The 16,714-nt window shown below is 39.0% G+C and overlaps 1 protein-coding gene across 9 annotated transcripts in view; it reads left to right on the forward strand.

Moving 5' to 3' along the window:
- The window catches only part of LOC132403627 (uncharacterized), a 483,661-nt gene that overhangs the window by 86,622 nt on the left and 380,325 nt on the right, over positions 1-16,714 (forward strand). For 3 of the 9 annotated variants that reach the window (XR_009515315.1, XR_009515312.1, XR_009515307.1), the window contains exon 3: positions 4,936-15,871. The exons of the other annotated variants lie outside the window; for them this stretch is intronic. The gene's annotated coding sequence lies outside the window, so the exon portion shown is untranslated. Of the gene's footprint in view, positions 1-4,935; positions 15,872-16,714 lie in introns of those variants that run through there. 9 annotated transcript variants of the gene reach the window in all.

The raw sequence follows: 16,714 nt of genomic DNA on the forward strand, positions 1-16,714 counted from the left end.
GACCGTAGTCAATGATTAATTTGTAATTTTTTTGCCTTGCACTTTACTGCTGCTGTGAACAACAGATTTCACGAGATATGTCAGTGATAATAGACCGATTTTGATTATGGTTTTGCTTCCCTGGAGGTTTATGGAGGCGAGATCATTGAAGGAATTTGAAAACTTAAATTTGACTTGGATGCCTCCAAGCACCGAGCTGATTTGGTGAGATCGAGAGTGGCTTTGGGCATATCGGGGTGCCTGGATCCAGGACTGAGAGCATGGCACTACTCAGTGCTTGGACAATTTAAACACTGGCACGGCTAGACAGGAAGCTCAAGTGTTGGGTGTGGAGGTGAGGGCGGGCTGATTTTGCTTGCTTTCCTGTGAATGTTCATTCCTTTCTCTGCAGTGCGGAGGCTGTGAACAGAGCTGGCTGCTGTGCATTTTTGCAAAGCTGGAGACCGAGGCTTGGCTTGGGCCTCCTCTGGCAGTGGTTCTGAGGCTCAGTTTGGTTCGGGATGTTGTTGGTTTGCTTCCATTGTTTGCACATTGTTTTTTTTCTCTCTCTCTGCTGTGGTTTTTGTTCTTTTTTAAAAAAATTGGAATCTTTGAAGCACTGTGGAACTGAAGGCAATATGGAATTAGCCAACCTGTCCTAAACCTCAGCCTCGCTGCTGTGATCAAATTGAACGTTAGGGCAGGCTTGAGGGAGCAGATAGCCTCTTACTCTTCAGTTTTGGGTTTGTCGAACCATCGAACGCTGGTGTGAATTCCACCCTTTCAGTAAATCGTGCCTGACTTTTTTTTCTACATTGGTCTTATTTTACTCTTTTGATCCACACAATCTCGAGGGGCCAAACAAACAAAAGTCCATCAGTCTCAATCTCAAATTTTGACTTTGCCTTCACCATTCACTGACTCCCTAGATACAAATCCATCATTCCACCATACCCCAAGTGAACAATAAATGTCCCTCTTGTGTTTCGAATATCCAAGGAGAGATGTGGTCCTGATACTTGAAGGGTCTCAGCAGCTCCAGTGTGGATGGTTCCTTTCCAGGAGCCTTCCACTAGCATTCGTCATGTCAATGAAATATTGTTTCTCAGAGCATTCAGAAATAATTTCTTTCCTCCCCACTCACTCCCCTCCCTGTCCCCATACATTCAAATCCCACCCTCTAAATGTGTGCATGATGTTGCCAGCAACACAGATTAGACAGCTTCTTCAGGCAAGGAAACAGCTTCACATCCTAATTAATTGTGTTCACAGATTATTGACCTTTTCAAAGTACATATACATTATGCAACTTTGAGATTTTTCTATTAGGCAGCCACGAAACAAAGAAGCCAAAAGAACCCATATATTAAAAACACCCGATATGCAGAGAAAAAAACACATTATGCTCATAAAAGAACCCATAAAAAATAGAGTGTCGAACACCTAACGTGTAGAGAAAAAGAACACATCACACCAGCAATAACCACAAGTAAATAGCGTTCTGAATTGAAGTCCACAAGGAGAGTCCCATAGTTCAGCACAGAGCCAAGTTGCGGAGCAGCAATCTGAATCGGCCCATCCCTTACTCCCTGACCTTTTCAATCTGGCCTAGTGCCCAAGTCGATGTCCAAACATCGTGTTCATTCACCCTGATCCCCCTCTGCTGCCTGGACTTCGCCACTTCAATTCAGCTTGTACCACACCCTTCTGATTCAGCCCTGTGCTTAAGTCTCCATCCAAGCATTGAGTAAGGAATGCATATCATTCCATGCCAGGATCACTTCGTTGTCATTCTGCCGTCATAAAGGCAGAAGCCAAAGAGCAAAGGTCCAGAGATGAGGATAACAAAGAGCTGGTTGTGGGAGGACAGAAGGTGGTTATGGGATTGCTTTGAGTTGGTGGACAGGTCTGTGTCCAAGGACTTGTCAGAGGATCTGAATGAATGCACCATGGTTGTCACAGACTTTATGAAAGCAATTATAGATGAGTATGTTCCCACAAGATCATTCAGAGTCTTCCTCAACCAGAGGCTCTGGATGCACCATGAAATCCGCAATCTGCCGAGAGCCAGATCAGTGGTATTCAAGTCTAGTGATCAGGAAAGTTACAAAAGATCCAATATGATCTCTGGAAAGCCATCTCACAGATGAAGTAGCAGTTCTGGAACAAACCTGAATCAACAAAGGACACTTGACAGGGCTTGAATACTGTCACCTCTTATAACGTTAAACCAAGTGACTTAGGTGACAACAGGGCTTTGTTTCCAGATGAGCTCATTGTGTTCTGTGCTTTCTCTGACCGACAAAACATGGAGGATCCATCACAAGCTCCCACGTCCCCTGATGAGCTTACGATTTCAGTCTCTGAAGCCAATGTGCGGGCAGCCTTCAGGATAGTGAACCAGCAAAGAGCATCCAGCCTAGATGGGGAACCTGGCAATGTAAAGACCTGTGCTGATCAACTGGTAGGTGTGTTCACTGAGATCTTTAACCTCTTGCTTCAGCAGTGTGTGGTACCCACCTGCTTCAAGCAGGCTTCGATTGTACCGGTGCCCAAGAAGAACATGGTGACCTGCCTCATTGACTCATCCAGTAGCACTTGCATCCACTGTGATGAAGTGTTTTGAGAGGTTGGTGATGAAACACATCAACTCCTGGCTGAGAGGTGACTTAGATTGCTCCATTTTGTCTACTGGAGCAACAGGTCCACAGCAGATGCCAGATCATCGGCTTTTTACTCAACCCTGGAACATGTTTTCAGCAAAGATGCATACATCAGAATGCCCTTTATTAACTACAGCTCAGTATTCTATACCATCATCCTCTCAAAACTAATCAATAAGCTCCAAGGTCTTGGCCTCAAATCCTGTTTTTGCAATTGGATCCTCAATTTCCTCACTTGCAGACCCCAGTCAGTTCAGATTGGCAACAACATCTCCACGATCTTCATCAACACAGGTGCACCATAGACTCTGTGCTTAGCCCCCTGCTCTACTCGCTTTACACTTACGACTGTGCAGCTAAGCACAGCTCCAAAGCTGTATTCAAGTTTGCTGAAGGTCCTGATGAAGGGTCTTGGTCCAAAACGTCAACTGTTTACTCTTTTCTATTGATGCTGACCGGCCTGCTGCATTCCTCCAGCATTTTGTGTGTGTGTTCCTTTGGATTTCCAGCATCTGCAGATTTTTTCGTGTTTGTAACTCAAGCAGTGGGTTTTGGCAGCTAGACTTCACTGTAGAGACTAGACAAGAAAGTAAGCTTATCCTTGGTTGATGCAGTATAAACCTCCCAATAGTGAGGATACCCATAGATATCTGTTGGGTAGGGATTAAAATCTTCTTTGCATTTAGGGTGTTATGGGCAGTGAACCCAATACCCTAACAATTTCCCGTTTCCAGTATTTACAATTTTTTTTAGTTCTTTCTGTACAATTACCTGCTGGCTGTAAAAGTAGTGATCATTTAAATGCAGTATTACTTGCGAAGTGTGTGTGTGTGTGTGTGTCCATCTGTCAGTGTTGGTTTCTCAGATACGATTAACTGAAGAACTGTGAAACTGGCGCATCTGCCACCTATGTGGCAGTTGTATTCAAGGCACCAGTCCCGAGATATTAGCATGTTGTTTAAATAGACGATATTCACTCTGACTGCATTAATTCTGCAGCAAACCTGTTCAGTCTCAGTGTTTGATGGTTGGACTCAGATGTTTCTTTGAGACCTGAAGAATGGGGAGTGGGGGTGTTGGTAACTGGATGGTACTGCAGCTGTTGCCTGGGCGCTCTCAGCTTGCTGGGGATCTTGCTTTCCAAACCACTTCAAGAAACAGTGAAGTATTTCATTCTTTGCACAGCTTCTCTCCTTTCTTCAAAGGTATGCAGTGATTTTTTTTGCTGATATGGTAGGAGAAGGGTTAAATAATTTATTGCATTTGCCCTCAACTAAATTTCTTCAGCTTCATCAATGCTATTAATTCTCGACTACGTGATCACCCAAAATGTACTGAAGTGAAACAGCTGGCAAATGTACGTTTTCCAAAATTTGTTGGATATTTAAATGTTGCTGAGATGATGTCTTTAATTCTAAAATGGATCTATCATGTTCACCTTTGAAGGATCAATCAAATTCTCCGCCCTGTTCAGTATAAAGCAGGGGACAGTCTGAATCTGCATACTGGAGTTCCGGAATACAGCTAATAATGTTGTCTTATTGTGGAGCTTGAGCAATAACTGATTTTTGACTTGGTTTATTTCAGCCTCTAGTGATCTGCTCGGAGGAGGTGTAAGTATTTTTGGGCTAGCCCATAATATGCTGCTCAGCAAAGTCTTCAGTCCACTGTATTCTCACTTCTGGGTGGCATAGTAGTATAGTGGTTAGCACAGTCACTTTCCAGCGCCGGCTGTAAGATCAGGTTCAATTCCTACCTCTGTCTGTCAGAAGTTTGTACCTGCTCCCCACGTGCACATGGATTTCCTCCAGGTGCTCCGGTTCCTCCCACATTTCGAAGATGTACTGAGTTGGTGCTGGAAGCATGGCCACTCCCGCAGGCTGCCCCCAGCACACCTTGGACTGTGCTGGCCTTTGACACGATTCACTGTATTTTTCGACATACACCTGAAAATAAAGCTAATCTTTAGATTGCGGGCCTCCCCCACCCCTGGAAAATGAGTCCATTTTGTCAAGGCTGAACGTGTTAGTGACATCGTGATTGATTTTAATGGCCGCTGCATCAGCCACATCTCTAAGGGCTCTGTAAATCACAGAGAATGTTAGTGCTAATGGAGAAGAGCAGCGGATGTTTCAAGCAACACAAAATGCTATGGAGGGAAGTAAACAGTTAATATTTTGGGTTGAGCCCCTTAACATGGCAGCAGCTATAGTTGATGCCTCACCTGTGTTCCTGCAGCATTTTGTGTGTAGGTCAACACTCTCAGCTTCCTCATTCTCTTGTCTAATTGCAGAGGAAGTTGTTTACAAGTCATGGAGAAGCTACTTCAAACTGACATGCACTGGATGAAAAGGAGGTTATTTGAAATGGAGATTTTGAGCCAAATGGTTGATCAGCCAACAGATAGAGGCATAAATGTTAAGAGCTTTAATCTAACTTAGTCTTATTTAATGTCAACCTTCGGAAATATATTTAATAAGTTTGTTAATTTATTTGTGGTAATATTACTTTGTGTGTTGTTGTCTGTTTGTTATATGTACTGTGTTGTCCACCCTGGTCCAGAGGAACATTGTTTCATTTGGCAATATACATGTGTATAAGTTGAATGACAATAAACTTAAACTTGATCTTGAACTTAATGTTGCATTGCATTACCAGTGACTTGGGCACACTTACTTAAGTGTTTATGACTTCCTTTTTTTGGAGAGCTAAGCACTGCTGATGAGGCCAATCGTGGTCCATATTTAATTATTCTCTGGGGATGGTGGTGAGTAATCGCTTCTGGTGAAGGTGCTCCCACAGTGGCACATTGTGACCAGTATAGAAATCGGCCTTTGGTTGTGCCATGGCTTAATGTGATCCTGTTGGAGCTGTCTGGGGTTGTAGCATCTCTTTGATACAGTTACGGTGTGCGTGGCATGCAGAATACTTCATTGTGGCTGGCGTCAAGCCCATTGAGTGTTGTGCCATCATCAGCATCCAACACCACGCCAGACCCGATGGAAGAAAAGTCACGTGAAGAAGCCAAAGATAGTTAGACTTTGGTGTTGCCCTGAGGAGCCCCTGCGGTGATATCTTGGAGCTGGTATGATTCATCTCAAAACACAGCTATCTTTTTTGAGTGAGCTAATACTCCGATCAAGAGTATTTCTCCCTTGATGTGGATGGCTTCACACGTTTGCTTGGGTTGTTTTTCACAGACCAGTGTCTTGATGTGAAAAACAGTGACTCTCACTATGGGTGTTCAGCTCCTGCTTCGTGATGGGACTGAGGCTCTGAATCTAAGTGGTCCTGCTGGGCATTCCTGAGCAAGTTATTAACGAGTTAGTAGTCAGATTTGTCAACTCATGGAAATTAACCTCAGTACAATGATTGCTTGAAGCCAGCCAGTGGTGTAGTTGCATCAGCACTGTACTTTGAGGCCATTGGTCCCGGGTTCAAATGAGGCCAGCACCTTGCATGCTTTCCATCTGTGCTGGGTTGAGCTCTGAGTTAGTAACTCGACCTTGTTAAAAACAGTCACATGCCATGGAAAAGGCAAAGCAAAAATGCCACCCAATGTGCCACAAGGTGCGAAAATGAACAACAATAACAACTGCTATGATTGCTATGGGGTGGCCTGCAAGTTATAATCACAGCCTGAAATCTGCTCAAGTTGCAGAGCAGATGAGAGTGCACTGCAGACTGCTGTGATGCAGGGTTCCAATTCTCCAACATCCAACTTCCTGTCCACAATATTGCACTCCCCCCTCCTCTCCCCTGTATGAGCTTCTTGGAGCCCAGTTACATAAAAACTGCTTCATTAACATCACCTTCATTGCAGAGTCAAGAGTGTGCCAATCTTGTTTGGAGGACATATTGCAAGTTAATCTATACAAGCTCAAACACATAACTTGCCATGTAGACCTGGATATTCTTCAGTTTTGGACACTTTAAACAATTCTATTCTTGAACGCACTTGTTGAACCTCTCTCTTTTTGTCCTAGTGTCATCATAACTTGGGGAAATTCACCAGATTTGTTTTCAGAGTGAAGGCAGGGTCATTTGTCACAAAATAAAGCTTTTATCTAGAAAAATCTAACTTTTGTCAATCTCCAGAGATTGTTGCAAGTTGACATGTTTCGTTTTCAATTTTCTTGTTTGGCACTAGTTGCCCAGCTGGTTTGCAATGATGGACCCAACATGATATCTCCTATACAGTCCAGTGCCCACTTTGTTAGGTACATCTAGTTAATGCAAATAGCTAATCAACTAGTCATAGGTGTGTTGGTTGTTAACAGAAACAGAGTTGTACTAGGTGTGGCCTACTAGTGTTGCCGCACATTCCAGCACCAGCAGAGCATACCCGTAATGTTCCACAGAACAGCACAAGCAGGAGAAACAAAATAAGACACCAACGGCAAAACAAGTCTCTTTCCCACCCACTATTTTGGCATTGCCATCTTCAGACAAAAGCTTACCATTGCTAGCAATCAATCACATGTATTAATGTAGAAAGGTTTAGTAACCACATACTTTACAAGTTTATTTTCTTTTTAACAGGAATGAATCACTCAAATGCCTCAAATTTGACGGCTAGAGTTTGGTGATTAACATTAGATAGCTTTGATAGTCAAAGTGGTTACCCAGTTACCTTAAAGCAGACAATGACAGTATTGCAGTTTTATGGAAACAAGGGTACATTTGTGAAGTGTGACCAAGCAAAGGTCTCCACTGCATAGTGGCAATTAATTTATTCCCCTTTAAGTTCTCAAACAATTATAGAAGAATACAATCATATATCTTGTTACTAAACTTGTTGACTATTTGAAGTTAATTCTGTGGCTGGAATTAATCATTTTTCAGAGGAAAAAAAATTAAATACAAAGCAGATCTGTGGAAGATACACACGTGCTGCATTGAGAAATTATTGAACCATTTCTTTGAGAATGATTGAACCTATTTGAGTGGTCTCTGCGTGAGTGATTTACTGCCCTTGTTGGGAGGTACAGGACTCTGTTAATGGCGTTGATATATGAAGAGTATTATTTGAGAGAGAGAAAGAAAATTTAAGACTTCTAAAAGGAAATCGAGGGTTTTCAATCTTTCAGGAGCTGAACTAAAATGTTAAGGTCCATGAATGAGAAAGGCAACGCATGGTATGAACGTAGAATGGCTTGACAAGCAACTACAGATAAAGTTCTTGAATTCAGATTGGTTTAAGATCTATTTTAAAAATTCCAGGCACTGGTGGTATTGGTGTAGTTATGAGTTTTTTGATTGTGGAATGACCACAGCCAGTTGGATTAAGCAGTACAAGGCTTGCATGATAAATTTTGCTTATTTGAATAGATAACTTCAGGATACTCTTCCAGCATTATTAGTATGTCCACTTACTTCAGGAAATGAACAGCATAGTGAAAAGTGCCATCAGCTTTAAACTGTGAGTGGTCCCGGTCAGAATTTGTCTGTGGAGTGGGTGATTGCTTGGGTTAATAATAGCAAGGTTGATTAGCAAGGGCCAATAAGCTGGGTTTGAACAGAGTGGCCATTGTGTGAATGGACAGTGTGAAGAGTGGTCATGCTTTATCTCAGCAGGCTTGGGTGAGAACAGGTGCAGGCTACCACTTTAGTTTGAGAAGTTGGAGGCAGAACAAGTGTAGGCAGGGTAGTAGTTCAGGCAGTGGAATACTCCTCCAGTGAGATGTGGGATTTCAGGGTATCTAATTGTCTCCATGATGACTACAACTGTAGGAAGTGCACCCAACCTCAGTTCCTGACTGACAAAGTCAAAAAGTTGGAGTTGGATGTACACAGGACCATCCAGGAGGCTGAAAACTTCCATGGATGAGTCTTTTACCCAGAGATAGTAGATGGGTGACCACCACAAGAAGTAAGGGGAGTAAGCAGTTAGTGTAGGGTTCCCCTGCAACCATTCTCCTGAGTAACAAGGATCCCTTAGGTCGGGGGTCAGCAACCCGCGGCTCCGGAAAACGGGTCCAAGTGGCTCTTTCAGTGGTAAAGGTTGCTGACCCCTGCCTTAGGTCATGGCCCCCAGCATCTTCAATCAGGGTGCAGCAGCAGCCCAGCCAGGGGCACTGTGGCCAGCTTAAAGGCTCAGCAGGGAAGGGTAAATCAGTCAGAACGGTAGTGACGGGAGACTCGAGAGGAGGACGAACAAGAGATTCTGTGGCTGCAAAAGACAAGCTAAGGTGGTGTTCTGCCTCCCAGGTGCTAGGGTCTAGGGTGTCTCAGGGCACTGACCCCAAGAATGCTTCCTCACTACTTTTTAATATCTAGTTTTGCAGTACTTATTTAATTGTTTAATACATACACTTTAATTCAGCTTTCTCCTCTTCAAAGTTTAAAGTAAAATTTATAATCAGTATATACATGTCACCACATACAACCCTGAGGTTCCTTTTCTGCAGGCATACTTAGCAAATCTATAGAACAGTAACTGTAAACTGTGCAAATGCAGATATAAATAAATAGCAATAAATAATGAGCTTAAAATAATGTAACAGAGTCCTTAAATGAATGTAGTTATTCCCCCTTTGTTCAAGAGCCTGACAGTTGAGGGATAGTAACTGTTCCTGAACCTGGTGGTGTGAGTCCTGAGGCACCTGTACCTTCTACCCGATGGCAGCAGTGAGAAAAGAGCCTGGCCTGGGTGGTGAGGATCTTTGATGATGGACTCTGCTTTTCTATGGCAACGTTTGATGTTGATGTGCTCAATGGTTGGGAGGGTTACTCATGATGTGCTGGGCCAAATCCACTACTTTTGTTGGACTTTCCACTCGAAGGCATTGGTGTTCCCATGGTGTTTTATTATTATGTACTGCATTGTACTGCTGCTGCAAAGTCAACAAATTTAATGAAATATGCTGTTGATAATAAACCTGATTCTGATTCTTTAAATAAAATTAAGCAGTTGGTTTGTACACTGCTTCATATTCAGACATGCTATTCTGAGTTGATCTTTCAGATAACTTTGTTACTATTTTTAGTTTGTCAGTATAATGGAGTGTTTGATCATTTGAGAGAGAAGTTTGGGGAAAGAATCAGGAAGGATTCATCGCAGTTGGGAGGCATTGGAGGGTGCTGCATCACAGCCTACACATGTGAAAATCTGTTCAGCTGCCGAGGGGAGAATATGAAAATAACCCTAGTGGTGGAACGTGAAACACAATACAACAAACCTGCTTTACCGCTTTACGTGACTGAAATAATTTCATGTTCGAATATAGGAAGCAAGTTGTAAGGGGCGTGTTAATGGAATCTCGTTTGTTTAGTGGAATTTTTAATACATGTTTGCAAAATGGATGTGGGTGTTTTTGGCAAGTCCAGCAATTATTGTCCATATTGTATATATTATTTAGCAAGCAGTGGGTGGTGAGAGATGGTTAGAGTAAGTTCTTACATTTGATTTCTGTAATGTGTTTAAAATTAATGAAATTTTCAAATTATTGGTTTATGAAAGAGACTTGCCTCAGCAGAGCATTTTGAAGACGAAGTGCTAATGATTACATGTGTGAAACCTGGCAATGAATGAAACTTGAGTGTATGAGCAATGCTGTGTCCATGGAGATAGTGGAAAGGTTTCCAGAGCACTGGGTGGGTTTCTGAAGAGTTTGTACCACGTGCTGGATGGTTCTTGAGATTATCACTCCAAAACATTGTTTTCTTGGCCATAATTTCATGTGGAAATGGCCTAGTAATGGAGACTGCAAATTCAATGCAATGCAGAGTCATTAGTATCAGAATGGCTATAGATGTGGGATTATCGGAAGACTCCACAATTGGCTGACTCTCCAGCATTCTTTTGTACAAGTGCCCCAGGCCCAGAAGTCTGACCTTCAGCCATGTGCATCAAGATTTTAAAAAAAAATTAATGCTGTTGTCATGAGTTCAATGACAAGAGGAGGCAGGATGACCAGCAAGGTCAACGCTCAGACTTGTTTGATTTTCCAGGTTCGTAGAGATGGTTTTGGGAATAGTACAGTGAGTCAAGTTAAGGTTTAGGGACAGGGATGAGGGAGAGGTCGCAAATGAAGAGACAGGACAGGAACTGGAGGTAGGGGGCATAAGTACAAAGTTAAGGGAGGGAAGTTTAGGGGAGACATTGGGTAAGTTCTTTACACAGAGGGTTGTGAGTGCCTGGAATGACTTGTGAGAGATGGTGGTGGAGGCTAAAACATTAGGGGTATTTAAGAGCCTCTTGGACAGGCACATGGATGAAAGAAAAATGGAGGGTTATGGGGTAGTGTGGGTTTAGAACTTTTTTTTAAGGATTATATGGGTTGTCACAACATGGAGGGCTGAAGAGTCTGTACTGTGCTGTAGTGTTCTGTGGTTCTATGGAGTGCTGTCTGGTTGAGGACCAGCGATCCCTGAGGACAGAGGTTGGATTTGCAGGTGCTGAGGATGAGGATCAGGGATCCCCATGGCCAAGGATGTCAGCAGGCCCTGAGCTCAAGGCCTCCAACACCCACCCCTCCTGGTCAGCTGGTCCTGAGATTGGAATGAAGTGTGTTTCTGGAGGTCGAGGCTCAGAGGTCTAAATCCTATTATCGTTGAATCCTGGTGTCGGTAACCAGACATTGGCAGGCCTGAAGACCAGAGTTGGTGAGCCCACAGGGTTGAGGCCTGAGGATTGATGTCTGCGAGGCTGGGGTCATGGAGGCAGGGTGGTGGTGGGGTGGGTGGGGTGTGTGTGTGTGTGTGTAAAGAAGGCTTGCATTGCTGTTGCTTGTGTTGACAAGGTGGACACGCTGTCCCACGCCATATGTGTCATGAATAAATAAGTCTGAATCCTTTCTTTCTTTTTCAATCTTTTTATTGAATTTCATATATAAAAAAAACATAACATAATAATGAATAGGTTATAAGTGCAATAGACTTGAAATTAATTAATAATAAGATAACAATATCCTATTAAAATATCAAACAAAAAATGGTACATTAATCAATCAAGCCTATAATAATTATATATGAAAAAAAAGTAAAAATAATCATCAAAAGAAAAAAAAAATTTAAAATACAAGAAAAAAATATATATTGGGGAAAAAAAACACTAAACGAAACTAACATGGGCAATAATAACAGTTTATATGTATATGATAGTGTCAAAAACTCCAGAACTCCATACCAGAACAAGAATAAACAGAGAGAAGGTCTGGAAGAGGCCAGATTAATTCATATGAAAATGTCGAATGAACAGTCCCCAAGTTTCTTCAAATTTAATTGATGAGTCAAAAATAGTGCTTCTAATTTTTTCCAAGCTCAGATAAGAAATAGTTTGAGAAAACCACTGAAACGTGGTAGGAGGATTTACTTCTTTCCAATTTTGTAATATAGACCTTCTGGCCATTAATGTTACAAAGGCAATCATTCGTCTAATTGAAGGAGAAAACTGATTACCATCCTCATTTGGTATACCAAAAATTGCAGTAATAAAATGAGGTTGTAAATCAATATTCCAAATTGAGGAAATGGTAGCAAATATGTCCTTCCAATAGTTATATAAGGTGGGACATGACCAAAACATGTGGGTCAATGAAGCCACATCTGAATGACATCTGTCACATTGAGGGTTAATATGAGAATAAAATCAAGCAAGCTTATCTTTAGACATATGAGCTCTACAATTTTAAATTGTATTAAAGCATGTTTAGCACATATAGAAGAAGAATTAACCATTTGTAAAATTTTTTCCCATTTTTCTGTTGATATATTATATTGAAGTTCTTTTTCCCATTCTTGTTTAATTCTATCTGATATTTCTGGTTGTATCTTCATAATCATATTATAAATAAAAGCCACTAATCCCTTCTGACATGGATTTAAGGTAAAAATCAAATCTGAAAAATCTATTGAAGTTGAATTGGGGAAGGATGGTAGAATTTTATGTAAAAAAATTTCTGATTTGTAGATATCTAAAAAAATTAGATTTAGGTAACTTAAATTTGTTGGAAAGTTGGTCAAAAGACATCAAACTACCTTCAAAAAAAAGATCACGAAAACATTTTTATACCTTTCCTTTTCCATATGCTAAAAGCTTGATCTGTCAAAGAAGGTTTGAAAAAAAAATTAAGTAAAATAGGGCTATCAAGAACAAAGTTTTTCAGAGTAAAAAACTTACGAAATTGAAACCAAATTCGTAATGTATGTCTGACAACAGGGTTGGATATCTGTTTATTGAATTTAACTAAGTCAGCAGGAAGAGAAGAACCAAGAACGGAGGATAAAGGGTATCCCTGTGCATCATTGCATTCTAAATTTACCCACTGTGGGCACAATGGTGAATCCAAATCTAATTTCCAATATATTAAGTTACGAATATTATTCACCCAATAGTAAAATCTAAAGTTAGGTAAAGCTAAACCACCATCTTTTTTAGATTTTTGTAATTGCCTTTTACTTAACCTGGGGTTTTTATTTTGCCACACAAATGAGGAAATTTTTGAATCAATGTTACCAAAAAAAGATTTAGGAATAAAAATTGGTAAGGCTTGAAATAAATATAAAAATTTTGGTAAAATCATCATTTTAATAGCATTAATCAGACCAACTAATGATAAGGATAAAGGAGACCATCTTGTAGTAAGTTGTTGAATTTGATGAAGCATAGGTAAAAAATTCAGTCTAAATAAATCTTTATATTTCTTGGTAATTTTTATACCCAAATAGATAAAGTTATCAGTAACAACTTTAAATGGTATCCTGTCATTCAATAAAGTTTGCGCGTTTAAAGTGAATAAATCACTCTTATCCAAGTTTAGTTTATAACCAGAAAAACTACCAAATTGAGCCAACAAGGATAAAATAGCGGGAATAGACCTGTCAGGATCAGAAATATATAACAAGAAGTCATCAGCATAAAGTGATAACTTGTATAACTTCTCATTACGGGTAATACCAAAAATATTAAGAGATTCACGAATAGCAATGGCTAAAGGTTCTAATGCGATATTAAATAATAAAGGACTTAAGGGACAACCTTGTCTCATACCACAAGATAATTGAAAAAAAGAGGATCTGTAATTATTTGTAAGAACAGAAGCAACAGGTTTATAATATATTAGTTTTAATCCATGATATAAAATTAGGACTAAAATTAAGATATCTCAAGGCATTAAATAAGTATGTCCATTCAACTCTATCAAAAGCTTTTTCAGCATCTAATGAAATAACACATTCTGGGGTTGTGGGTGATGAAGTATAAATTATATTAATCAATTTTCTAAAAAATTTAAAAAAGGAATACCGATTCCTAATAAAACCAGTTTGGTCTTCTGAAATAATCTGTGATAGTACCTTTTCTAACCTAATAGCTAAAATTTTTGTAAGAATCTTAGAGTCTACATTTAATAGCGATATAGGGCATTAAGATGCACATAAAGTAGGATCCTTATCTTTTTTAAGAATTAGAGAGATAGTAGCTTCATAAAAAGACTGAGGTAATCTCTCCTTAGCAAATGCATCATTAAAGATTTCACATAACCAAGGGGAAAGCAAAGAAGAAAAAGTTTTAAAAAATTCTATAATATAACCACCAGGACCAGGAGCTTTCCCTGAATTCATTGATGAGATAGCCTCTCCTATTTCGGCCATAGACATAGGAGCATTGAACAAGCTACGATCTTCATCTGTCAGTTTGGGAATATTCAAATTGTTAAAAAAATTATCCATCATGGACAGATCGCCATCAAATTCTGATTGATATAAAGATTTATAAAAATCTTGAAAAGTGTTATTGATTTCTTTATGATCAGTAGTCAGATTACCGTCTTGTTTACGAATTTTAATAATTTGTCGCTTAGTCGAAATAGCTTTTAAATGGTTAGCTAACAATTTACCAGTTCGATCACTATGGATATAAAATTGAGCTGTGGTCCTAATTAATTGATTCTCAATTGAAGAAGATAATAATAAGCTATGCTCCATTTGAAGCTCAACTCTCCTCTTATAAAGTTCTTTGGTAGGAATCACAGAATAAATCTTATCAATTTCTTTAATTTTATCCACTAATAAAGCAATATCTAAATATCTTTGTTTTCTTTTACCAACGGAATATGAGATAATTTGTCCACGGATAAAAGCCTTAAAAGAGTCCCAAAGTATTCCTCTGTTTCTCAACAAAATATAGTTTGTTGAGAAAAACAAGTCAATTTGCTGTTTTATGTAGGTGATAAATTCTGGATCTTGAAGCAAAGTAGCATTAAGTCTCCAAGATCTAGTATTATTGGAAAAGTCCGAAATCTTGATAGATAACTTCAAAGGTGCATGATCCGAAATGGCAATAGAATCATATTTACAATCAGTAACATCTGTTAATAAATGATGATCAATAAGGAAATAATCAATTCTAGAATAACTGTGATATAAATGTGAAAAAAATGAAAATTCTTTATCTTTAGGGTTCAAAAACCGCCATATTTCAGTAATTCCCAAATCAACTATAAAGGAATTAATAAGTAAGGCTGATCTATTCGGAAGAATTTGGATAGGTTTAGATCTATCCATCAAAGGATTTAGACAACAATTGAAATCTCCACCCATTATCAACATATATTCATTTAGATTAGGAAGGGAAGTAAATAAACGTTTAAAAAATTCAGGGCAGTCAAAGTTTGGAGCATAAATATTAACTAGAACCACTTTTCGATTAAAAAGTGAACCAGTTATCAACAAAAATCTGCCCCTGTGGATCAGAAATAATTTCATGATGTGTAAATGAAATTGAGGGGTCTATAAAAATAGACACACCCCTAATTTTGGCAGTACAATTCGAGTGAAATTGTTGACCCTTCCAGAACTGAAAAAAGCGTTGATTATCCTCCCTCCTAATATGGGTCTCCTGTGCAAAAATAATATTAGCATTTAGTCCATGGAATACTTTAAATATTTTTTTACGTTTAATCGGATGATTTAAACCATTAGTATTCCAAGAGATAAAATTAATAGACTTATCCATCATGCCAATATTAATTGTATATATCATAAAAGGTTAAAAAGACACATAACCCATAATTCAGGAAGAAGGAAAAATGATTCAGGAGCAACCAGAGAACATAACACCTCAACAATATTAATAATTTAAAGTCGGCCCATAAACTAAAAGCAAAAAAATAAAAAGCAAAAGCGTGAAAAAAGATCCCTACCCCCTCCCCCAACCCCACGAAAAAAAGCCAAGCGGCAGGCGCACAAACTAATACTAATATTACTCCCATTTCAAGATGGCAACTTCATGAAAAGAAAGAAAAGAGAAACTATATAACACCCAGATATAAATACAGGGTTGTAAGAAGAAACAATATATATCAATCAAAATGAAAAAATAATATAAAAAAGCAAAAAATCATTAATAAAAAAAGGATAACCATTGAAGTTTAAAATAGTGTAATATGCCTTTAAAAAAAGATTCCATATTCAAATATAAGAAAATGACGTTTCAAAAACAGAGACTTATGGGCAGAAGAAACGACATTTTGAAAAGACCATATTACAGAATATAAATGTAAATTCACCAATCTGTTAAAAATTTTTTTTTTTAAAAAAAAGGTCATCAAAATAAGATTGAAAAAGGATTCAATAACCACTACAATATATATAAAAAAAGGTCCAAAAATTCAAAACATTCGTCCCATTCTCAAATACAGGCAAATAAACACTTACGGAAAGCAAAGTCTTATGGGAAGAAGAAACGACATCTTAAAAATTAAATCATTATTACAAAGTCTTAACATGTATATCTAATCCAGAGGGGAAAAAAAATTAATCAAGAAAAAAGACATCATAGTAAAATTAAAAAAGCATCTGTAAATCATGATAATAAAAAAATCCAGGTCTACAGACCAAAGTAAAAAGCTATACCGCAGCTTCATAAGTTAAAGCCGAAAACGGAATGGCGTCTTCTCTCCAAAAATTCTTCAACATAACACATAGTTCAACTTGTTCTAAAAGACCGATATTCTTCAACGAATTTCTTCGCTTCTTCCAGAGTATTAAAGAAGCACTGACTGTTGTCACTCAACGTAATTCTGAGATTCGATGGGTATCTTAAAGGGTGATGGGTGATTCTCGCCCTC

Source organism: Hypanus sabinus, chromosome 13, assembly GCF_030144855.1.
Source record: "Hypanus sabinus isolate sHypSab1 chromosome 13, sHypSab1.hap1, whole genome shotgun sequence".
Lineage (NCBI taxonomy): Eukaryota > Metazoa > Chordata > Chondrichthyes > Myliobatiformes > Dasyatidae > Hypanus > Hypanus sabinus.